General features: G+C 41.0%; 1 protein-coding gene across 4 annotated transcripts in view; it reads right to left on the bottom strand.

Annotated features, from left to right (window-relative positions):
• PLPPR1 (phospholipid phosphatase related 1) overlaps positions 1–25,371 on the bottom strand; it is a 323,243-nt gene that overhangs the window by 62,543 nt on the left and 235,329 nt on the right. The window contains exon 1 of one of the 4 annotated variants that reach the window (XM_086683610.1): positions 2,726–2,936. The exons of the other annotated variants lie outside the window; for them this stretch is intronic. The gene's annotated coding sequence lies outside the window, so the exon portion shown is untranslated. Of the gene's footprint in view, positions 1–2,725; positions 2,937–25,371 lie in introns of those variants that run through there. 4 annotated transcript variants of the gene reach the window in all.

Below are 25,371 nucleotides of genomic sequence, written 5' to 3'. Positions count from 1 at the left end.
TTGTCCTAACAAATCACTTTGAGTCTTGTGCCTCGTCTGAAGAAAAAAGAGAACTTTGTTCTTACTTCCTTCGGCCCAACCATACCATAATAACATCCACGTTAAAATCCAACCGTATAATGTTGGTAACTTATTTAGGGACTTAAAGGTAACTTATTTAGGGACTTCAATAATCGAATTCATTTAATCTACGGAAAATAGGGTAGAATAGGGTTTTAGCCCAACAAAAGAAATTTGCCTCATCATTATGGATTCTTCTCGAGTAGGATTAAATCCTATGGGGTTTCATGGTACACTTGATCCTGTACTTTTCTTTATTTGGGGGTGGGGGCATGTAATATGTTTTTCATCATTAGGTCTACTTTGGTATAGGATACTAGGTGTAGATGTCATTATGAAGAACCTAGAAGTGGATGGACATTCCACACCAAAATTCCTGAAATTGCTCTAGAAGTTCTCCTTGACCACCTTTGCAGTGTGATGTGATGGCTCCCTGTGTAGACCTAACAGTTATGACACTGCATGGTCATCCTCAATTTTCCTGTGTCTTCCACCACCAAGCTATGAGGCCCTAAAGGAAAGGGTTTTTCAAATTTGTAACCAAGCTTAGTACAGGTACATAACAAGTATTTAAAAGATATCAGTTGAATGAATGGACGAAATTCTACAATTGGTTTTACTCATAGCAACTTTGCCATCTATTCAAGGAACATATCACCTGAAATTGTTTGGGATGGCTTATCAGTATATTGGTTACAACTAAAGTTTTTGATATAAATCAGCATGCTCTGCACAGCGATCTCTGGTATGGAAGATGTTAATAAGAGCTTTAGAAAGAGAGAGAAGGAGGGGGATCTGTGGTCATATAAAGTTGTAATTATTTTGCTCTAAAAAATATAACATATTTTGATGGACCTATTGTTTCCATCATTTTAAGAGGATAGCAGAGATACAATAAGTTGCTATTTAAATATTGAAATCATACTGTAATCTGTAACCTCTTAAATAAAATCACATGGCTTCTTTTTAAATAAAAGAAATTGAGAGTTCCTGTTTATTAAATTATGGATCTACTTGGGAAAAGAAGGCACTGGAAAATGTTATGACTCTAAATTAGAATGGAAACATAAAACTAACACTGAATTTTCTCTATACCATGTAGAACAAACAAAGGTAAATTAAAGGTTCCAACCAAAAAAAAAAAAAAAAAAAAAAAAAAACCTAAGGAAAGAAGAGCTTCCTATGTTTGCTTTTTCAAATAATTAAAAAAATTTTTCTTAACATCTATTTATTTTTAAGAGACAGAGAGAGACAGAGCATGAGCAGGGGAGGGGCAGAGAGAGAGAGGGAGACACAGAATCTGAAGCAGGCTACAGGCTCTGAGCAAGTGGTCAGCACAGAGCCTGATGCAGGGCTTGAACCCACAAATTGTGAGATCATGACCCAAGCTGAAGTCAGATGCTCAACCGACTGAGCCACCCAGGCACCCCTGCTTTTCAAATAATTTTAAACCAAAGTACTTAGATACCATGTTAATTTCCCTACCAGAAAGGAACATGATTCTTCTTTCTCCATATGCATTGCTAAATTACTTGGGAATTAGGCAAATGAGAAGAAAAGGAAAAACATTCTTTTAAATCAACCAGTTTGTTTTTCTTTCTAATTAAAACAGGTAAATCTTAACATTGCAAAAGATGTAGATGTTCTCATTTTCCTTTAAAATCCTACTGGGTAGGGATTTTCCTTGTTTCCCTTAAAATTACTGAATAAATTACCTCTAAGACAGTGCCTCTTCCAAAGATGTTAGAAGATCCTGCATAAATGAACAGACTTGAACCTTCACTCAAACTCCTGCTGGTTGTCAGATCACAGGTGCTCAGGCCTGCACCTGCTTCACTCTGGCTGCATCTAAATGAAGCCACTTATCCTAGTGAAAGCAATCAGGTGAGCATCTAGGTTCATCTAGCTTACCAGATGTTTCCCATCATGGAGAAATGTTCTGCATTGATGGAAATGTTCTATATCTGTACTCTCAATATGTTAAGCCACGTAGTGATATGTGGCTATCAAGCCCTTGAGATAGGCCTACTGCAACTGAAGAATGGAATTTAAACTTTTATATCATTTTAATTTATTTAAATTTAAATACCTACACATGGCCAGTGGCTACACATTGGATGGTGTATCATGGGTTTGCATTAGCAAGGTGTTACCGTTAACCATAAATTTGAACCTTCTAAAAAATTATAAAACGTTCTAATATATAATTATATAAGTTGAAAAATATATCATCAGTTTTGCGCTCTAGAGATTAATCATTGTTAACATATGATGTGTATTTATTCTTCTAGACTTTTTCTTTCTCTCCAGGCATATAAACATACACACTCATAGGCAGATTTAAAAAAATGTATGAAGTAGAATCATACTATATGTGCTGTCCCACAGCTTGTATTTTTCTTAACATGTTTTGGCCACCTTTCTATGTTGGCATACAGAGCTCTTTATAGTTACACAAGCCAGTATATTCCCTTCTTTGCTAAGCCAGTCTCATTTTTGTCATTTGTAATCAAGGAGTTCTGATTAACACAGGTGTGTCCAGGGTCCAAATTCACCTTTTGGATTAGCATGTTGGGGCACTGAGAAGAAAAGAAGCAGGTGCAAACTCAAATGAGGAGAGTTTGCATGACAGGCAGAGGAGGTTAACATTTTACCATATACTCACAAAGGAAATGACTGAAGGCTTTTGAGCAGGCAAGTGGCACCATCAAACCTGTCATTGAAGACAGTCACCTTGGTAGTGATCTGTCTTAGATGGGAGCACAGATCCTTGACAGAGACCTCAGTGGTACAAAGGTTTGTTTACACTTCAGTTACCAGGTACAGAACACCACCAATACTGCTGTTCTATCATATTTCTACAGCAAGCTCACAAAATCCTGTTCGGCTCTCTTACAACACAGTAGAAATAAAATATTGTGTGTATGGTAAGTTTAGTTTTCAACCACTATTGTAAAGATAAAGTAATTCATTCATTAAACTTTTATTGATAAACTGCTATATGTCAGGCATTAAGGAAATAAGAGTGCACAAAATGAAGTTCTGTCCACATGGGGGAGGCTATAAAAGGAGTAGATTTGGGGGCTGAGGAAAATAAGAAGTTTAATTTTGAACATATAAATTTTGAGACGCTTATTAACCATCTAAGTGAAATGTCAAGGAGGCAGTCAGATGAATGAGTTTGGAGATACATTTTGGGCATTATCAGAGTATCAGGAGATAGAAGGAATGTGCAAAAGAGACCACATAATGTGGTGACAAGAATAGAGCTGGAAAGAAAGTGACAGTGAGCCAAGAACTAGAATCTTCAAAGAATGGGGGACAAGTAGCCCAGGGCTCTGTGTAACTGCAACAAGGAAGCAGAGTGAGTGGTACTGATGGACAGCATGAGTTTCCAAGCTGAGTGGTTTTTAAGGTGAGTAGGACAACAGTCTAGAAGAGGCACCGAGGAACAAGGATAACACCTACCCTGTCTCCAACTCCAGTAGCACAAGGGGTGTGGGAGACAAAGCATGGCTACTGGGAGGGCTCTAGAGAAGTCATATAATTAAGAAAGCCAAGTTTATAGTAAAAAGAGGAAGGCACTGTTCAGACAAGGTTGCGAAGATAAGGAACTTTACTGATAAACACTTGTGAGTTTTAGAGCTCATAGGGCAGCAGTTTAGGGGTCAAGGAAGGTGGGAGATAGGATCAATTAGGGTTGTATGGAGCTGGGTGGACATGAGAGACCACAGGGTGAGAGGTGACTAGAGTCCTTGTTTTTGAATGGTGTTACTATAGACAGGACAAAAAGCATGACAGAAGTAGCACCAATGTTCTGGGAGGCAGGTTAGTGGACCTGTACTGAGGAGGGAGGAGGACCCAGAGCTCCTCTATGTTGTGAATTAGCAAAATAGAAAGACTTTGGTGCTAATGCAGGAATGTGACATTTAAAAAATGTTCTTATGGTGAGAAATGTTTCCTAAGCCGTGGCAATTTAGCATTACATATCCCTAGGCAGCATGGGTTCCACCCTAATTACAACAAATATGTGTTGAATATCTAGTATTATTCTAGGCATGGAAAAGGATGGAGAGAAAGAAAAGCAGTCATCTCTAGGAAACATGAAGTCTTCCCCCAGTCTTAGGCTAAGTTGGTCCCAAATGTATTTCATTAAGAAGATGTTATTATATTCCTCCTCCCAACAATCCTAAGACCACTTTTCATTTTGAGTGTTGGCCTGGGGGCAGCTTTCTTCACCTTGTCTTTGGAAGGAATGTCCAGCTATGTGGTCAACCACATAACCTCAGAGCTTGGAGTTATTTGAACAGTTTCATTTAGAGAAGACACTGAACAGATACAGCATTTTTGTTCTTATGTTCTCTCTAAATTGAACTAAGATAAGAACAGGCATTAAGCTGCTTAGAGATTTGAATTAGAGGAACAATTATTCTAATACACATGGTAGCAGAAAGGCTCTCAGAGCCCATAATCCCCTGAGTCTTATGAAAAAATGTCACTCGCTGGATATCCATGCTTGATTGGAGGTTCTGCGAAGTAATCTAAGCCTCCTTTTCTCACTTTTATCCTTTTGGATTGATTTTTGTTTCTTTGAAAACAATTGTTCCATTTTGAAACTTTCTGAACACAGCACAATGCATAATCTGTATCATTTAGCACTCTAAATACTCTGCCATTATACTAGGGTTCTTATGATTGAGCATGTCTTGTCAATGGAAATTTATTCAGTGAAATGTGAAATTACTTTAGAAGACACATTTAGAGCATTTAAGCCAGGCATGTTGAGCTGAAAAGATTTAGGAAGTAAGTTATATTCTAAATAGCTAATAATTGTTCATCACAGGGTACCTTTTCATTCTTTACTGATGCTTCTGCCTTTCGACCTCTCACAATGGCCACTAGAGGATAGGGAATCGACTATGGGAAAGATCATTTCAATGGTGTCTTCACATTTACGTGACATTTTAATGTCACAACTGTCTAACTAGAGTGTGCAGACGGGGTGCTGGTCCAAGCCCCATCAACTGACACTTTACCTCACATCATTACTCTCTTAGAGTCTCTAAAAGTAGATACTGAAAGCTGTTAGTATTGCTGTTTGAGCCACCCAGGCTGAGCCCTATTCCTTCCTCGGCAGAGGCTCCTTTGTTTCCTAGGAAGGAGGGGAGTAACTCTATTCCCTGGGAATTAGGAAAAATATTTTAACTGAATACATTGAAGAGAAGGTGATATTGACCTGACATGTTCAGAGACTGAGAGGTATGAGAGACAGATAGCAATAATCAGGCCACTGTAATTCCTAAAGATATTCCAAAGAGCACCCTGGGTCCGGAAAACACATCGTGACAACTCAGTGCACCAGACTGAGAGCCTGGTATGTGGTTGGTGCTTCATGCGTGCTTGCTCAGTGAATGGATGAAAGAGTAGAACTATAAGATCTAGACACCAGCTCAACGGCGCTAATGCACAGACCACTGCACCTCCAGCCCATGTTCTCTCAAGTGCCTCAAGACAACCATACAACAAGGGATACTCTGTAAATTACCCCATAGTATATCTAAACCCCATTAGAAACTGAAAACACTTTCCTCATAAATATCTCTTTAGTTTCACTTTCTTTCCTTATAGCTATAAAACTCCTCTTCTGAGACATTACAGGTAAAGGAGGAGTTGATGTAAGTAGGTAGTTAGGTTATCTAGATGCCTGAAAGGAAAGGAGATCAAATATTAGAGTTGCCTTTGGGTTGCTTCTTCCCCATGCTTTTCTCTCTCTTGTTAAAGTATATCTAAGAAAGGAAAGGTTGAGTTTGGTTGGACATGAACTCTAGAACTCATGAAAGCAGAATTTAAAAGATCCCAAGATTGAGCAGACATGGGTCTAAGGCATGAAAACCTAAAAAAGAAATCTGTCTGGGTGGTTAAGCTTCTCAAAAATGAAGTTTTAACAAGAGAGAGAAGGAAAAACACCTTGAAAGAAACTCTTTGGGCTGTATGGGGAGCTTTCTGATGGGACCAAATTTGGCAACCAGATACATAAAGGTGAAAGGGAAGAAAGCTGAGATCACCATAAAACAGTGAATCTCTTTTATAGTGCGTTCACATGTCTAAACTCCAAAGTAAACTGGCTAACAAAAATTCTGCAATTAAATTTGATGCAGCAAGATAGAATGATAATGTGATTTTGATGGAAGATACCAAGAAAGCAGAATTCTTCATTTATTTGCTGTATATCTTCCCTGTCTAGAGAAAAGATCCTTAGATTTATAAAGTTTGAATGGCATTTGTCCCAAATGTAAGCAGTGATTGAAGAAAGAACAGAGTTGCTTTAAGTGAGTTTAAATATGCTTTTAAGAGAAATCACATCCAGGATACCGAAAACTTGCAAATGAGAGTTTTAAGAAACTACTGAGAAGAGAAGGAGGAAGGTTGGAATTGGACAAATATATTTACCAGTTTCAAAAAGGGAAGCATACAGAATTAAAAGCATTACTGATGATGACAACTGAATTTTAGGTTTATTCTGGGCTTGATTGTAGAATGGATGTTATAGGGCAACCTCCTTGCTCTTAGGAGAAGAAGCATTGATCTCTGAGCCAGGATGGGTTTGCTAAGCATGAATCAAGTCATCTCAAACCGATCTTATTTCATTTTTTAATGGAGGACGAGATTAGCATAGCAGGAAAATGGGTTATTCGTGGTCTATTTAGACTGCATCCAGGAATCTGGCACAAGGTGACCTTGAGAACCTGGTGGACAAATAGAAATGTAGACTGGATGACAGGTATACTGAATATTGGATGAACTCAAAGTGAGTTTACTAATGTATCAGTAGTAATACTAATAGAGAAATCTAGGTGTGCATTTTTCAGTCTCATGCCAATGAATTAGAAGTCAGCTCTATCAAATCTCTGAATGATGTGAACTTTGAAGGGATAGCATATATACTGAAAGACAAAATCAGAATCCAGAAAATTCTCAACAGTCTGGAATGAAAGACTGAATTCAACTTAAAGAAATTTCATAGAGATAACAGACAGAAACCCCAACACTTGGGTCTAAAATATTCTACTGCTCAAATATTGGCTGATAGTGACCCGAGGGACATAAATGTAAAGGAACAGGATTTAGGGGAAAAGCCTGTTCACTCTCAGATGTTAACTAATTTGTCTTTCTTGGAAATGCTGCTCTCCATTATTTTTCCTCTTTCTGAATCTCGAACCTCTCCATTTTCACTATGTCTGGGCACATCTTAAACATTTAAAATAAACAAAATAAAATAAAGCACAAAACCACAAAACACAAATTAACCCTCCCACCCCGGGTTTTATTACTGCCTTGAGTGCACCCTTTTTTACTTTTCTGCACTGCAAAGATGCTCAGGGGTAGCTACATTGGTTCCCTCCACTCTCCTCAAATTGGTCTCATTAAGTCATCAGTGACCTCCTAATTGAAAAATGTATTAAATATTTTTCAGTCCTAAGCTTCTGTGATGTCTCTGCAGCATTTGATATTCCTGGTCACTTTTTTATTCTTGAATTTTTCTCTTCCCTTGGCTTCCTTTCTGTTGCAGTTACTTTCCTAGTCTCAGAATTCCATCTTGTCTCAACTCTCCTCACACACACAATCCATTCTACCATTAGTCTAGGCTTTCTTCTCACCATCTGTGGTGGGGGATCTCACATCCTCCCAGGGTTTCAACTGTCTCCTGTACGTTGAAATCTTTATTTCTTACATGAACCTTTTTCTTGAGCTCTAGACTTTACTTTTCACTGAACTTCTCCAATGGCTTCAATTACCACCTATACTTTGACTATTCACAGGTATATAATTGTAGCCTAGACCTCTCCACTGAATTCCAGACCCTTATTTCTAAATCCATATGCAACACCTTCCTCTAGATGTTTCTTAGGCATCTCATACTCATGATTTTTGATCTTAATTATCACCCACTCTTCCTTTTCTGAAGATTATGACCCAACCACCACACTGTTATTTAAGCCAGAAAATGAAGGATTGTTCCTGGTTCTTCCTGCTACTTTCTATTTCACATTCAGGCAGACTCCAAGTCATACCTCAACTAAAGCACTTTTCCTAAAATACAAATCTATTGATTTCCTTTTTCAAGGGGATAAAAAATCCCAACACCCTAGCATGCCACCCAAGATCCTGACGACCTGGAGCCGAGTCTTCCCTAGCTTTCTAGTCTCATCTCATAGCTCTTCCCTAGAAGTATCCAATGGGCTAATTGTACATTCCTTTCTTTTTTCTTTTTTTAATGTTTTATTTATTTTTGAGAGAGAGAGAGGGAGACAGAGCGTGAGTAGGGGAGGGGCAGAGAGAGAGGGAGACACAGAATCTGAAGCAGGCTCCAGGCTCTGAGCTGTCAGCACAGAGCCTGAAGTGGGGCTCGAACCCACGAACCGTGAGATCATGACCTGAGCCAAAGTTGGGCTCTCAACTGACTGAGACACCCAGGTGCCCCTGGACTAATCATATATTTCTACTAAAAGTAAGGTTACCTACATTTGGCTTGCTATATATATCTCCTTGTGCCTATTCCTATGTTTTTTCCCTTTTGCTTCAGTTGTTCTTTCTCCCATTTCTATGCCTGATGAATTTCCTTAAGGCTTAATTCCTTATTTTCTCTACTATGCAGCGTTTGAAACTTTCTCTTTTGTATTCACATTTTTTTCCCTATTTTCCTATTGTAGTGCATAACACAGAGCAGTAATTACTTGTTTTGCATGACAATCATTACCACTAAACTGTGAGCTCCACGAGGAAGTGACTAAGTTCTATTAAGTTTTGTAGCCCCAGAACTTAGCATTGTTCCTGGTACACAGTGAACACTCAATTCATGTTTATGCAATAAATTGACTCAATGTGCATGAATACTGCAGTGTCACTTACATAAAAGTTTGCTCTCCCCCTGGATCAATAGTTCTGCTTTTCTCTGGGTTGATCAGTCCATATTGAGAATAGTCTGTTCTGATGTGATGCTGCACTTAAATTGAGGCAGATATAAACTAAAAAACATTGGGGTGCCTGGGTAGCTCTGTCGGTCAAGTGACTGACTCTTGGTTTCGGCTCAGGTCATGATCTTGAGGTTCATGAATTCAAACCACGCGTTGGGCTCCACATTTACAGTAGGGAGCCTGCTTGGGATTCTCTCTCTCTCCCTCTCTCTCACTCCTTCCCTGCTTGTGGTCTCTCTTGCTCAAAATACATAAATAAACTTAAAAAACAACATTGAAGAAGAGCAATAAGGAATATAACACCATGTGGAAGGAAAAATGATTGAACAAATGGGAAATATTTGTGTAAGGTGTCATGAATTGAAAAGAAAAGTAACTCCCTATTGTCATAGTAAGGGCCTGAGAACAAGCCACACCTTTTCTAACAAAACACAACTATGGCAGAATTAAGCACAGTAACAGATTATTTGCTGCTTCTCTCATTGAGAGGTGGAGTCGAATTCTCCTCCCTTTGAAGGTGGTTTCTGTGACCAAATGGCATGGAATGAAAGGGACACTGCAGAACTTCTAAAACTAGGTCAGAGGAACCCTTGAAGCTCCACTTTGGTCTTTGAGAACGTTTAATCTTGGGGTGCTCCTGCTGTAAATTCAGTCGCCGTGCTGCGAGAGGCCCAAGGCATAGGTGCTCTATTAGTGCCAGTGCAACTCCTGATGGACAGCCAGCTTCACCTGCCATCAATTAGTGAACTGTTGTGAATGCCCAACACAGAACCTTCGGATAAATGCAGACTCTGCCAACATCAACCTGCAGCCCACATAAAAAACCCAAGCCAGGACCAGACAGCCAGACTCTTTTCTAATTCCTGATCCACAAATTTAAGTACAAAGTAAAACTTCTCTTCCTTCCTTCCTTCCTTCCTTCCTTCCTTCCTTCCTTCCTTCCTTCCTTCTTTCTTTCTTTCTTTCTTTCTTAGAAACAGGCTTTTTTTTTTTAATGATTATTTATTTTTCAAAGAGCTAGAGAGACAGAGTGCCAGCAGGAGAAGGGCAGAGAGAGAGGGAGACAGAATCCGAAGCGGGCTGCAGGCTCTGAGCTGTCAGCACAGAGCCCAATGCGGCACTAGAACTCACGAACTGTGAGATCGTGACCTGAGCCGAAGTAGGCCGCTTAACCGCTTAACTGCCACCCAGGCGCCCCAAGTAAAATTTCTTTTCACCATTAAATTTGGAGTTTTAAATGATTAAAATGGCACGGTTGGTTACACAGCAATGGAGTCCTAAAGCAACAACTACATGTGTTGATTGATTGAAGAGTGACTCGGTGACAATAAACTGTTGTGGAAAAAACGGATGTCTTACTCAGATCTCCCCCTTCAAGAAAGGACTTGCTGCCCAGCTGCTAGGAACGCAGCTAGCTGGCGGCCTCCAGCTGTTCGTGCCTCGAATTCTGAGCTGTGGTCTTGCTCTTTACAGGGCAGGCACCAGCCAATGACTAAACAAGGCAGTGCTAGCCGCGCCCATGCCAAAGTTTTTCTTGGAGTGTCCCCAGTCGACAGCTGAACAAGTGGTACTAAGGCCTAGCCATCTTTGTCCAACTGGGGACTCTAAATGAGCAAACTCTGCTCCAGAGCTCTGCACTGGACCAGCAGAGATCTCCTCTGGTCTGTGTCATGGACTGATACCCACAACCTGCCCAATACTGCCCCTGTCTCTTCACAGGTGTTAACTCCCCAGTGAGCCTTGTGCACTCCTATTCCGTTTCAGTGTCTGCTTCCTTGAAAATACAACATATAAAACCAACCGGCATTATCTTAAGAGAATTATAATAGCAAAGAGCAACTCTTAAGACTTGGTGGCCAAACAAGCCCGGCGATACAAATGTGGCTGCTGGGTTTTGGCTTTGGGTCATCGGTTGCCTTACTATTGTTTAAGTAAAACATGGCAGTGACCTTGGTTATTGGCTACCTAGACAGCAAGATTGAGACTGCAAATACAAGGAGGGGAGGAGTGGGTTACACAGCAAACACCGGAGTCTTGATTTCGTATCTGTCTGAAGACAAGCGGCAGAACTCAATGGAATGATAAACATCTCATAAAAGACCCAACTGGTCTTGTGAGACATTTGCTGATTAAAAAACCTCAGTCCAGGTTCACTAATTTCTCAACCCTGTCAGAAATCCTCACCTGATGCTCTTTGCCTAAGAATATGTGAGCTGAATAGGAAGGTCTAATGATTTTCAGGCATTTATGAAGAAGCCCTGAGATTGGATCTTCCTTGCAACGGTCAAATCATAGTGTGACAGAAACTGAATTTATCTCCTGTTCCTTTACTAAGTTCAAAGATGGCCAGTTTTATTTTATTTTATTTTATTTTATTTTTATTTTAATTAAATGCTTATTTTTGAGAGAGACAGAGTGTGAGCAGGGGAGGAGCAGAGGGAGAGGGAGAGAGAGAATCCTAGACAGGCTGTGTACCATCAGCACAAAGCCCCATGCGGGGCTCCATCTCATGAACCATGAGATCATGACCTGACCCAAAGTCAAGAGTCAGATGCTTAGCTGATTGACCTACCCAGGCACCCCAAGATGGCCATTTTTAAAGTATATGTGTGGTAACCACGAAAAGTGTGTGTGTGTGTGTGTGTGTGTGTGTGTGTGTGTGTGTGTGTGTGTAAGAGGAGAGACAGAGAGAGATTAACAATTAGTACATCATTTGAAAATAGGAATTTTATATCCTACTGGCATTCTGTCCTAAGTCTTTGTACCTTGGCCTCACATTTCTAGAACTTTGCCTCTTCTCTGAAAGTTGATATTACCCTTTCTGGGGAAGAGAAGAATGTCAGGAGAAGGGTATGATCTTTCTGTCCAAATATTTGAAGGATTAATAGGAAATAGATTTGTTATAGCAAAACGTTGTTATAGCAGCCAAATGGTAGAAACTGGCCTAATATTTGGAAGCAGAACAGAAAATATTTTGCATGAACTTTTTGTCAGAACCGTTCAAAGGTGCCGTGGGTTGCTTTGATAGGTGCCGTGTTCTCTGTGTTGGGGGAAACCAAGCAATTACTTGACACACATGACACGAGATGGGATTCAAGTAAATCTGGAGCATTAAGGTTTTAAAGTCTCTTTATGCCAGAAATTCTATAAATACTGAAGAAACAGAAAGACAAATATAAAGGCATTTTGAGGGACTTTCCCCATTAAATACGAATATAACATAACAGGAATTACACTAGCATAATCAAATGTTAGTTCTGGTTCTCATTTTGTCAGGTATAAAGCTCTGCGGATACCTTTAAAATTGTTTTTCTAATAAAGCCAGTCAAGCATGAAATAACTTCTAGCTGCTTTAGCAAAGACTAATAGAGGAAATTACCCTAATGAGAGGCTAGTCAAGCAGACTAAGATGATCCTAGAAGCACATGTCCTTTTCAGACAAGGCTGGTGGGTCCTGTGCTTGTTGCTAAGAGAGGTGCTGATGTTCCTGTTTTTCTAAAGAAAGGTTTGGGCAAACTTATCAGTAGGGGGCATTGGTGTTCTGTCAGCAGGAGAACTTGACTCGGAGAATAAGTGCACTTGGAGATTCCGAGCACTTTACAATGATCAACAAAGCAAAGCAGATAGGAAAGTACTTTCCTTAGAAAAATCCACATAGAAATGTCATCTGTTCTAAATGAAACTTAAGGAAATAGAAGTACAGCATGTACATATTTGGTTTTGCCGAGACAAATGAAAGATGCTGGAGGCCTTAAATAAAATCTTTCTTGAGAGAGGAGAAAAAGATCACAGCAGCTGCAGATTCAGCATTCTCCAAGTGCTAGGAAATGAGAGGGGAGCTGAGTGTGCATCACGGGGGGATCGGTGCCACTGATGCTGCCGGCTCCCGTGTCGCTGTAATGAGAGTGAAACCAAACAGTTCTCTCTGTGTTAGATACTTCCCTAATACAACAAATACTGGTCTGTTTTTCTCTCTTCCCTTCTGCTGGTACGAGCAAAGGCACACAATCATGAAAGGAATTGGGGAAGAAAGGGAAAATACATAGATTTGGAATGCACAGTATAGGAGATAAAGAGCTGCACTCTGTCACTTGGGAACACATATAAGCCTGCCATTAGTCACGGAGAGAGAGATTATTAAACGCCAATAAAAACTAATGCAACATTTCCACATCCACCATGATATAAATGCTAGGTGGCAGATAGAATTACTTATGAATTATTACATCTTATAGAAAATTTTGATATCCCAGCTTTTTTACCCTCTATCCTCAAAAATGATTTTAGAGGTCTATCTTACAAGTTAAAATTCTGGGACTTACAGTTTGAGACCTTAAGGAACAACACAAAGGAAGGATACATCAACACACACATACACACACATATTGATAGGCTTCTCTGATTTGATTCAAGTTTATTTGATGCATAAGAAGCCTGCCTGATTCCCACCTCTTCTTAAGGCTCATCCAGAATTTTACCTTCATTCACTTAACACACATTGATGAAATCCCTCTTAGGTGAGTGTCAAGCATGGGTTAGGTACCACTCTATCAAACCTGCCTTGACCTCTGAGGCCATACTTAACTCTTGGAACAGGAGCTTCTTTAAAAAAATTTTTTTTAAGTTTATTTACTTATTTAGCACACACACATGAGATGGGGGGGCAGGGAGGGAGGGGGAGAGAGAGAGTGCACATGTGACAGGGGGGAGGGACAGAGAGAGAGGGAGAGAGAGAATCCCAAGTAGGCTCCTCTCTGTCAGTTCAGAGCCTGATGCAGGGTTCGATCTCATGAACTGTGAGATCATAACCTGAGCCAAGATCAAGAGTGGACGCTTAACTGACTGAGCCATCCAGGCACCCCTGGAACATGAGTTTCTAGTTGCATTATATTTTTCTCAACTTAATAAACCCTGATAGTCTCCTTCTCCCTGATGCCGCCTACAGTAACAGGAAGGAAAACAGCACTACCCTATTTACAACATTTAAATCAACAGTAAGCAAAGTTCACTTATAAAAGTAGAATATGCTTAGACATATCTGTACAATAGGAGTTTAATTACTGTGGTGACATATGAATCTTAACCTTCTTGGAGGTGAGAATTCCCTGAGTCAAGAAAACTTGACTTTTATACTGACATTTTCAAACCAACTGAACAAATTTGGAAGAAAAAGTCATCAGAATTGTTTTGCAATCACAAAGAATTTTGGTTAGACCAAACCAGAAAAAAACATAATCAAATAAGACATCTTAAAAAACAATGTGGAAGGGGGTGGGCAGGTGGGGGTGTTGGGAAAAATGGATGAAAGGCAGTGGGAGGCACAGGCTTCCAGTTATGGAATGAATAAGTCATGGGAATAAAAGGCACAGCAGAGGGAAGATAGTGATATTGTAATAGTGATGTATCAGGACAGATGGTAGCTACTTGTGAGCGTACAACACATCATTATGTTGTAACCTGAAACTAATGTAACATTGTGTCAACTATACCCCCCAAAATAAAAAAGAATTAAAGTTTCTTAGGCAAGTGCATTAGTTTCTTATTGCTGTTGAAATAAATAACTACAAAGGTAGTGGCAACACAAACAAGCAAACAGCAATGTGAAATCCTGTTTGGGGGCAGAAAAAAAAAAAAAAACTAAACTAAAACATAAGTCCCAGTTGATAGCCAGGAGACTTTAGGTTATAGATGACTCCCCAGCAAACCACTGCCCCTTTCGGCAAGTGTTCTTTGTTGGAGCGCCATTTTCTTTTCCCTTATTCCCTCTTCCTGTTCTCCTAACAGTCTGAACACTGAAAGGATAGGGTGTCAGGGTAATGGCTGTGGGGAGCGATGTAGTGAAAACTTTCCTGAAGAGTGAGCTCTGGCCTGGGAGCTGGATGGTTCAAATCCCTGCTCTGCTGCTAACTCTGTGAACGTGGGCAAATCACCCAGCCTCACCTGGTCTCAGTAAAATGGGGAAAATAATTCCTAACACAACAGAAGAAAGTATCAATGTATGAAGAATAACAGCCTGCTGCCAAGGAAAATTATGGCCGTGGACAGCTAGGTCTCTTCCCCAGCCTTCCTTTTTATTAAATAGATCCAGAATTAGGTAAACACTAAAAAGGCAGAGAGTATAGCAGAGTTTATATGGAATATTTACAACAGAGAGTGACTAATTAAAAAAAAAAACAACTCCCTAAAAAACACGCCTACAAGAGAGTGGTGTTTTGTTTCACGCTGTTTTTGAATTACCAGCCTTTGTGTTTGGTGGTGTTGACTTTTAATGGAGCTGGTAAACAGCACCCCACCAAGTGTTTTGAATCAATTAAGAGAGTGAGAAGGTGTAAGGGAAATCAGGATAGGGCCTCATTCCTTCTAAAGACTGGGCTAGAGCATGTGGCTTAGATGGATCTCCTAGTACTGAACCACAGAATTAAGTGGACTTATCTACTCAGTCATATACAGTGCTAGAAAACCACAGTCCTTCCCCACATAGAAGGAACAGATTAGAATACATGTTTCCTGTGGAGTCTGGCTTCCATGGGGAAGAAGCTGAGCCATGCATACCTACGTCTTCCAAACTTGCCAGTGAAAACTTGGCACCCCAGGGGAGGGGCACCTGAAGGGGCGGAGAAATGCCAGCGTGTATGTACCTTCCCTAATATCTCTCTACGTGAAAGGAAATACCAGGAGTGTGAAATGTCCTTCTGAGAGCATAGGTCACCTCAATCCATTCTTGTTCAGCAGAATGAATTGGATTTTACAATAATGGAATGTATTACATAAGTAGCAGGACTCTGTATCCATAGCCTGAATGTTTAAATAGACCACATGTCATCACCCTGATGAATACACCCCAGTTTTGTTCTGGAATGGCTTGAAATGAGACATGATATGTCTGGAGTCTCCTTTCCTTTATTAAACCTTTTAATGCATTTAATTTCCAGAGAAGGCTGGATCTTTTCCAGCGAGGGAGGGGGAGAAGTACGTAGGCATCTGTAATGATCTCTGACAGTGTGACAGGGAGCACTGATTTTTACAACAGTAGCCAAAATTACAGTAATTAGAGAAAATATCCACATCTTTATAAACAGGGTGTTAACTGATTCAAAAGGAACTTAATGAGAACTTACAAGAGGAAGTGTGCTTTTGCCACTGAGTATTAAACATTAATTAAAGTCAGAAGGCAATAGTCAAGTTGCCTCTCTACTTCAGTCAGTTGGCAAGGCACAGAAAGTGGAGAGGTTTCAGAATCTGCTGACTTTGCTGGCTGTGATCCTCCAATGGGTCCTCTAAATTTATGGCCGGTTTTGATGAATTTTAATTCCTGTTAAAGGTTTTGTTCAGATCTTATTGCAGAAACTGAGCGATGAAAGCTTTCAAATGCTTAGTTAGGCTTCTTATTTTTAAAAAGTATTTTTAAATACTCTTTTTATTATCAGGATAAGTAGAAGAAGCCATGTATGAAAGAATATGATCCCAGCTATGAAATAAAATATGTATAGAAAATATTGGAAGGACATACATCAAACTATTAGCAGTGGATTTCTTTGAATGATTGAACAACAGATGATTTTTTTCTTCTTTTCTGCATTTGATAGGCATTGCTTTTATAAATGGAAAAAATGAGTTTTAACTTCTAAAGGTCTGTTGATTCTCAGGGAAGAGCTAATCAGTGTCCCCCAAATTGACTATCAGGTACTTATAGTACCTGGAAAATAATAAATACAGATGACATTTAAATCTTACACCTGCACTGTTTTTGACTGAATAATTATAAATATACTTCATCTTCATTTCAATATAAAATTATGCTTAACTAGTGTATTATTGTGGTTTTGATCCAGTATCAAACTTCTGATCCAATAACCAAGAAGACAAACCTCTGGAGGCAGACCTAATCATTTTTTTTCATTCTGAGTTAAGAACTTGCTGATTTTGACAAGACAGTTTATGGAAGTGGCCAGTTTGCTTATCGGAATCTCCTTGGGGGCTGCAGCACAAGACTCTTTACATCGATTTCTATGTAAATGAGACAGTGAGGGGAGGGGAGCAAGCATTCTTCATTTGATTCTTCCGGCTCACATCTTTTGTATTCCTCCCTTGCAAACGTTACTAACTTCCTATTGTGTCTCCCCAGCCAACTAACTCCCGCCAGTCATGGTTTTGCTTACGTTCCCCAATAGTCTGGGAACTCCTTGACTGAGCGTGTGTGTGTGTGTGTGTGTGTGTGTGTACACGCTCTCACAGAGGTCAGTGCAAAGTGCTGCGAACACACTAGGCATTCTCCTCAAGTTTGCTGAACTGACCAGCGTTGAAAGCAAGGCAGTGACAAAATTGAAAAGCTAGAAACCTCCACCTTTTAAATAACTTTGGGCTCTCCTGTTTTCATTAGGTCAAGTGAAGAATGCACAGATTTTGTGGGGTTTTTTTTTCTTTTCACCTTGAAATGAGATTATGTGCAGGCCTGAGCTGCTGAACCACAATTTGTTTTAAAGCTCTTTTGAGGGAAAATGCCCAGGAAAGCCACAGCTCAGACTACAGCATACTACACAGATTTACTGACAGTCTCCCACATGCCTGCATTTGGGCCGGTTCCTGGGGGATGCACTGGAGAGGAAGGTGCAGACCTTACATTTAATGAGCCCGCAGTCTAGCAGGGGAGACAGTCGTGTACACAAATAATTATAATGCAGATGGTCAAGTGCAATTATAGATGCATTTACAAGATACATTGGTAGCCCAGGGGAGGATATGTGGTCAGGAAAGGATCACAGAGCAGACAAAACCTCCACCATACCATAAGCTTTTCCAGGGACAAATCATTAGTTTTGAAGTTGGGCCTTTTTATACACTGAAAAAAATGTTGGTAGGATGCCAGTTGTTAAGGTAAATGTAATACCCACACTTTGATAAAAAAAATTTAAGACAAATGTAGCAGGCAAAAATCTTGCCTATAAATTAGGGTGTTAAAAAATCCTTTTTATTTTTTAAAAGTTAAAAAAAAATTAACTGTTTATTTATTTTGAGAGAGAGAGAGAGAGAGAGCACTAGCAGGGGAGGGGCAGAGAGAGGGACAGAGAGAGAAGGAATCCCAACCAGCACAGAGCCGGATGTGGGGCTCGAACTCATAAACTATGAGATCATGACCTGAGCTGAAATCAAGAGTTGGGTGCTTAACTGACTGAGCCACCCAGGCACCCTCCCTTTTATTTTTTTTTTTAAGTCAATTTCTAGCTGAGTTTGAGCCACCATCAATCATACTGGGCCACAAGAAGTTTATTCTGTCGTAATTATTGGGACTCTCCTACAGGATCCTAACGGGGCCTCAAAGAGGCCTTCGGGTGTTGTCTTTACTGGCTGGTCCTGAAGCCCTTGGTATCCAGCTCACAGACTTTCTCTGGTTCCAGGGGCTCTGCTGCTTCTGTGCCACAGTCACCACACAGGCATCTTCGCTAGGGCTCAGAGCCCTAGGGACCTTCTTTGGTGTCCTATGTGGTTGTCACCTCTGAGGTCTTGCCATATCACAGAAGTTCTGCTACCCAGCAGGACATATGTCTCATTAATGGAAAGACCCACCCATTTTGTTCCTCTTCTTTAGTCTTTGGGGAATAGCCTCCTTCTCTCTCTCTCCTGGTCCCCAGGGGCACTCCCATGATCCCCCTGTCCCCAGGTCTCCTAGCATAATCACGTTTTAGGAGTATAAGCTGTCATAAAGGACAGGAAAAGTCCATAAATTTAGGTAACTTTTGCTGTTTTACCTGACATATATCCCTGTGATTAAAAAGCACACTGAGCCCCTGACCACGTGTTTGGTGTTGAAATGGAATGGGGATGTGTGGGAAGAAGGAATAAACACCCACGCATAGGAACAAATTCATATCTCAGTATACTGTTCTGATACATAAGCAACAGTGTTCCAGGAAGTTCACCTTTAGAAGAAGCCACTATGACAGCCACTATGACACCAACCCAGAGTACAAGCAGTTGAACCATCAGGTCAGAGAGTAAACTGGGGAAAGGAGGTCATAAAAGATGGAAAGCAGCCATGGGCTCTAAGCTCTTAGAGAAGAAACACTGAACTGGGGTTCAGGTTCTAGTTCTCTCACTAAGTTTACCAAATGACCCTGGACAAGTGGCTTTATCTCTCTGGGCCTCAGTTTCTCCAGTTCCAAATTAAGTGGTATCGATGGGTTGATTCTAGGGGTCCTCCAAGCACCGATATTTGTATCTGGTTTAGTATAACGGGGTGGACCTCTCATTTTTACCAAAGCATCTTAATAATCACCAAGCCATCGGCTCTAAAAATTTAACATTTTTAACAGCTAGACGTCTCTAACAGCTAGACGGGTGCAGGGGACAGCAGGAGAGTCATGCTGAGTGGGGATATATGAACCCTCCCAAGCCGAATGCAGCATATAAGATGGGGTGGGACAGATAGCTGTGTCTGAGCGTCTCACTCCCACTGACTGCTGTGGGCCCTCCTATATGGCTCAATTTGAGCTATCTCCACTGCATGCTCCTTCATGTTCAGCTGTACAGACAGATTTTGCAATAGGGATGAGCAGTTCTGGGAATGCGGGGGAGTGTGGGTGAATCCCCGTGTGGTAGTGGTCTGGCTCTTGCTTTGGTTGATCTGGGTGGGACCAGAATGAGCCAATCAGCCCTGCACAGAGAGGTGAGGCATGGCTGACCTTAACTGCATCTGCAGTGCTTTCTATTTTCGGGAGGCTAGGCTAGGAGCAGTGACCATGTATCTCTCCACAAATGGCCCGTAAGAAACATTAAAGATGTCATGTGCTCTAAAGGAATTGACTTAATGACTCTTTTCACTTAAGGAGGGGTTGCTGGTAAAATTCGTTCCTCAAATGACAGGTTCCTGAATAGGGACACATTCAGGCCTGACATGCTAACACAGTTTTTTATATTCACCAATCTTCTCCCTGGTGTCTACAAAGACCACCCTAGACCATCTATAGATAGAAAGAACCTACACTGCATTTTCTCCCCCAGGTAAAATTGCCACCAGGATGCCCTCTTCTTTTAAAAAAAATTTAGTGTTTATTTATTTTTGAGGGGGGCAGGATGAGCAGGAGAGGGGCAGAGAGAGAAGGGGACAGAGGATCTAAAGTGGGCTCTGAGTTGACAGTCTGATAAGGGGCTCGAACTCATGAACGGTAAGATCGTGACCTGAGCTGAAGTTGGATGCTTAACCTAACTGAGCCACCCAGACAGCCCCAGTATGCCCTCTTTATAGGAAGAAAAAAACCCACTTCCTCAAAGACTCCATGACGGAGGCGTGAACACTAATAGTAACTTTGGGTTCAGTGAGCAAGGAAAAAACAATTCAGTCATCAAAAGGAAAACTTGTAATTACATTCCCCACCATAAACTGAAAGGAATGTTCCAAATTCAACAGTGGATGGTATCTTTTTTGGATACGGTCCTGGAACCCTCATGGTTTTTCTAGTGGAACATTTCCCACCATTGTTAGTGTGTGACCATCAACAACAGCAAAGACATTCACCACCTGACTTGTAAGGAAAATTCTTTGTGCAGAATGTTTCCATTTTACTCAGCTGCTTGCACTGTTAATTGTCAGAGGCAATTAACCCGCACAATGGCGGGTCCTCCTTGGCTCTTCCAGGAAGGTGAGAGGCTTTGCTGTTCCATCTTCTTACGGTGGGGGAGATCCAGGGCGGGAAAGTCAGACCCAGCCATAGATTCCAGCACATTAAGAGAAGGAAACAGGAGAGGAATTCGGATAGGGGTTTCATCTTGAACATAACTTGTTGAAAAGTTTTAAAAATACAATCTAAAAACTGACAGCCTGTTTTCTACAAAGATGAAATACTGGTTTGGTTTATTTACATTTAGATATTATATGTCTAGGTCTCACATACATATTCATATGTCGTTTCCTGTTTTTCTTTTTTAAAGTCTTTTTTTTTTAATTTTTTTAACGTTTATTTATTTTTGAGACAGAGAGAGACAGAGAATGAACAGGGGAGGGGCAGAGAGAGAGGGAGACACAGAATCCGAAACAGGCTCCAGGCTCTGAGCGGTCAGCACAGAGCCGGACGCGGGGCTTGAACTCACGGACCGTGAGATCATGACCTGAGCCGAAGTTGGACGCTTAACCGACCAAGCCACCCAGGCACCCCTAAAGTCTTTTTTTAAATGTTTATTTTTGAGAGCGCGCGCGCGCGCGCGCGCGCGCGCGCACGTGGGTGGGGGAGGGGCAGAGAGAGAGGAAGACCCAGAATCTGAAGCAGGCTCCAGGCTCTGAGCTGTCAGCACAGAGCCTGACACAGGGCTCTAACTCACAAACCATGAGATCATAACCTGAGCTGAAGTCAGATGCTTAACTGACTGAGTCACCGAGGCACCCCCATGCGTCATTTTCTTTTACTGGACCTTAACTAACTGGGCATTTCATTTTACACCAGAAGTGTGGTGTCATCATTTCCCACAGGACTTTAAGTTACCTCAGAGCACAGCATAGTCTTCCCAATCCGGTCCTCAGTTCAGTTTCTAAAACTCCAAATTGGCAAGTTAGGTGGAAAATAGTCTGCAGCCTTTCATGGCCCCACTAGCTGGGATGGACATCCCAAGTCCTAAGGCCCTGTGGCTTTACTGAGAACTTACCGTCATAGGTCTTTGTTGGCTGAGGGAGAAGGGTTCTGCAGAGAGCTAGGCTTCTGACAGAGTCAAATTCAAGGGCTCCTGCTCTAGGCTATCTGCAGAACAAGTCAAATCATGTATGACTTCCGAAACTCTCAGAGACATAGACTGGGGAAATGGCTATTTATGTGTGTGCCTTCCTACCTGTAGGGTATGAATCACAGCAAAGGAGTAAGTTTACAACCCTTCAAAGGTTTCCATGGGCTTAGGGCGGCAGGTACAAGGTACATAGAGACTGAGTAAGGGGGGGGGGGGTTGTTTTGATGCATTTTGGTATAGCCAAAAGCCATATTCCTGCTAGAGCTGAAAGACATCCATACTACCCTATCAGGCGAAGAGCATGCACAAATTTTTTGCCTAAGTTGGCTTTTCAAAGCAAACACTCTTCCTGTTGGTTCTATTCCAAACTGCAGAGTTTGAATTTTAGCACAGCCCACGCCCATGTGTATTGGCCTACCTTCTTTCTCTAACAGGAATTCCCTTAGGGCACACCAACCTGGGGGCAGGGCCAAAATACTTTCTATAATGGGACTGTATACACACACCTGCTTGTCCTCTTTCTCAATGCTGCTTCGATCCCCACATCACTGCGAGGCTGCCACGGCTGCTGCTAATTTCTCTGGGGACTTAGTGTCACTGCTTACTGTCACTCACTGCACTTCAGCTGAAGGAACGGCTTCACTATTGCTGGAGATGCTCTTGTTACAGGACGATGCGGAATTTCTAGGCACTGTCTGTACTACTGTGGTGGCTATGGATGTGCACATCACACAAGGGCTCCGTCTTTATTTCATCTTCATTTTTCTTTCTTTCCCTCTTCCAGTCATTTTACTCATGGGAAGAAAAGGCTTTATATTCACTTTCTAGAAACAGTATTGAGTGTACTTCTTGATAAATGGATTCTCAATAAAATATATATTCATTGATTGATCTTCTCCTAGGGGGTTCACTTTTGGTGACACAAAGCACAGGCTCTGGAATTAAAGACATGCCAGTCTGAGTCCATGTTTTGCTTTTTATAGGTGATAGGACTCTGGGCAAGCTACACTACCTCTCCGAGTTCCATTTCCTCATCTTTAAAGTTGGATAATAATGCTTCCTCACAGGGAGGTTGTAGGAAGACATGATACAGTGTATGTGACTTCTGTGGTATCCAGTAGGTGCTCAGAAGCTCTAAGTCCCTTCCCTTTGCACTTGAAGAATTAACTGCTATCCCACTTGCAGTGGCAGCAGTCTGGCACTAGAGTTCCCATGATTGAGGGAGGTTCTGATGGAATGATAGGGGCTGCTTGGGAGGCCTGCCTGTCCAAGAAGCAGTGGTCTGCCCCTCAGTCTGGCTCTGTTTTAGGCTAAGATCTGCTCTGTGGGTGTCGGTTCATCATACTTACCCACTGACTATACCTGCGCACTTGTCAAGGAGTTTCCAGCAACACCAGCTAAAGCAAACAGGTCTGTGGTAAAAACTCTGTGATAGAACAAGGCGGGGGGTGTTAAATGATGAAAACTAACAACTGTAGGAAGCAAGTTAACAGGATTGGGGTGGAAAAATGTTATTTGCCATCATTAGCACCCATTCCCCCCATCTTCTGGGATCATATTCCTAACTTACCTTGAGAAATCACTTCTCCTGAATTTTGGCTCATAATTGGAAGGCTTACCCCACTCATAGTCCAGAGTTTTGCCTTCATCAGCTAAAGTGAATCACACATCCAACCCTCTGGCTTCAATGATTGGTTCATGGATGGGCATATGACTCAGTGATTGTCAAATGGAATATTCTCTGGGGCTTAAGAGAGAAAGGAGTTAGTTCTCTCTTTTGTGGAGCTACCACAAAAAAAAAAAAACAAAACCCACCTGTTTTATTTTTGATGGTGTGAGTGATGGCTCATAGTGCTAAATCTGGGGATAAACTTGGTATTAATACAGGCAGTTGAAAGATGGAGGGGAAAAAGTCCTTGGTGAAAGTCTTTGAACTTCTGGATCAAGCTAGTGCTGAAGCCAGTCATATATCAGGCCTTTTCAGTTATGTGAACCAATAAGTTTGAAGTCTGTTTTGTAAAGCTTCAAATAGAGACCCAGTATACTTGGGGAAAAGAAAATCCTGTGAATCTAATTAGTTTCAAAGATAAATTACTTTCCATTTCGCTAGAAGACAAAATTGTTGGAGGATTTGTGTTCTGCAAGATATTGGCACTTTAATCATGTAATGACAGCTGAACTGATGTAGGTCTTTGATGTTTTTCTTTGCTATTTTACTGTTACTTTGTTGCTCCGTGTGCAATATGGATATTGTTATGAACTGAAGCTTTTTTTTTTTTGTCTTCTTCAAATTCATATGTTGGAATCCCAACCCCCAGTATAATGATATTAGGAGGTGAGGGCTTCAGGAGGTAATTAGGTCATGAGGGTGGAGGCCTGATGAATGGGATTAGTGCCTTTAGAAAAGAGACCCCAGGGGGCACCTGGATGGCTCAGTTGGTTAAGCTCTTGGTTTTGGCTCAGGTCATGAATTCACAGTTTGTGAGTTCAGGTCATGATCTAGTGGTTAGTGAGTTTGAGCCCTGCATTTGTGCTGTCAGCACAGAGCCTGCTTGAAATTCTCTCTCTCTCTCTGCTCCTCCCTCTCTTTCTTTCTCTCAAAATAAAAAATAAAATTAAAAAAAAAATAAAAAAGAAAAGAGATCCCAGAGAGCTCTCTTGCTCTTTCTGCCATGTGAAGACACAGGGAGAAGACAGGCCATCATCTATGAACCAGAAGTGGTCCCCCACCAGACACTGAATCTGTTAGTGCTTTGATCTTGAACTTCCCATACTACAGAACTGTGAGAAATAAATATTTGTTGCTTAAGACACCAAATCTATGGTATTTTTATCAGAGCAGCCTGAACACATATATAGTTAAATAATACTCTAGTTTATCAAAAAGTAGAAATGAAGATGAGTTGTAGTCAGAGAAATCTAGGTTCAAATCTAGATATTACCACTTATTAGCTGTGTGACATTTGGCCAACAGAACCTCAATTTTCTCACCTGAAAGATGGGTTTAATCATAGCTCCCTTTTAAATTTGAGGTGATGAAAAGCAATATATTTAAATCATTGTTTGCATTTAAATGGGCTTTTTTACATAAAAGTAATTAGGAGGTCCTTTCGAAGTGCCATCTAGAAGAGTAGTTCTTAATTGGAAGTGACTTTGCCCCCCAGTGGACATTTGACAATGCTGGAAACATTTCTGGTTGTCACAACTGGAGGGAAAGTGCTGCTGGCCTTTAGTGGGTAGAGGCCAAGGATAATCCTCAAAATCTTATGTTCACAGCATGACACTCACAACAAAGAATCATCCAAAATGTCACTGGTACCGAGCTTAAGAAACACAGATCTGCAATCCCTATCAAAATAACACCAGCATTCTTCACAGAGCTAGAACAAACAATCCTAAAATTTGTATGGAACCAGAAAAGACTCTGAAGAGCCAAAGCAATCTTGAAAAGAAAATCGAAGCTGGAGGCATCACAATCCCTGACTTCAAGATGTATTACAAAGCTGTAATCATCAAGACAGTAAGGTACTGGCACAAAAACAGACACTCAGATCAATGGAACAGAATAAAGAACTCAGAAATGGACCCACAAACTATGGCCAACTAATCTTTGACAAAGCAGGAAAGA

The sequence above is a fragment of the Puma concolor genome, chromosome D4, assembly GCF_028749965.1.
Source record: "Puma concolor isolate L17-30 chromosome D4, mPumCon1.1.hap2, whole genome shotgun sequence".
In the NCBI taxonomy this organism is placed as follows: domain Eukaryota; kingdom Metazoa; phylum Chordata; class Mammalia; order Carnivora; family Felidae; genus Puma; species Puma concolor.
The sequence above is the reverse complement of the archived record's forward strand: the minus strand, read 5'-3'. Positions and strand labels throughout refer to the sequence as shown.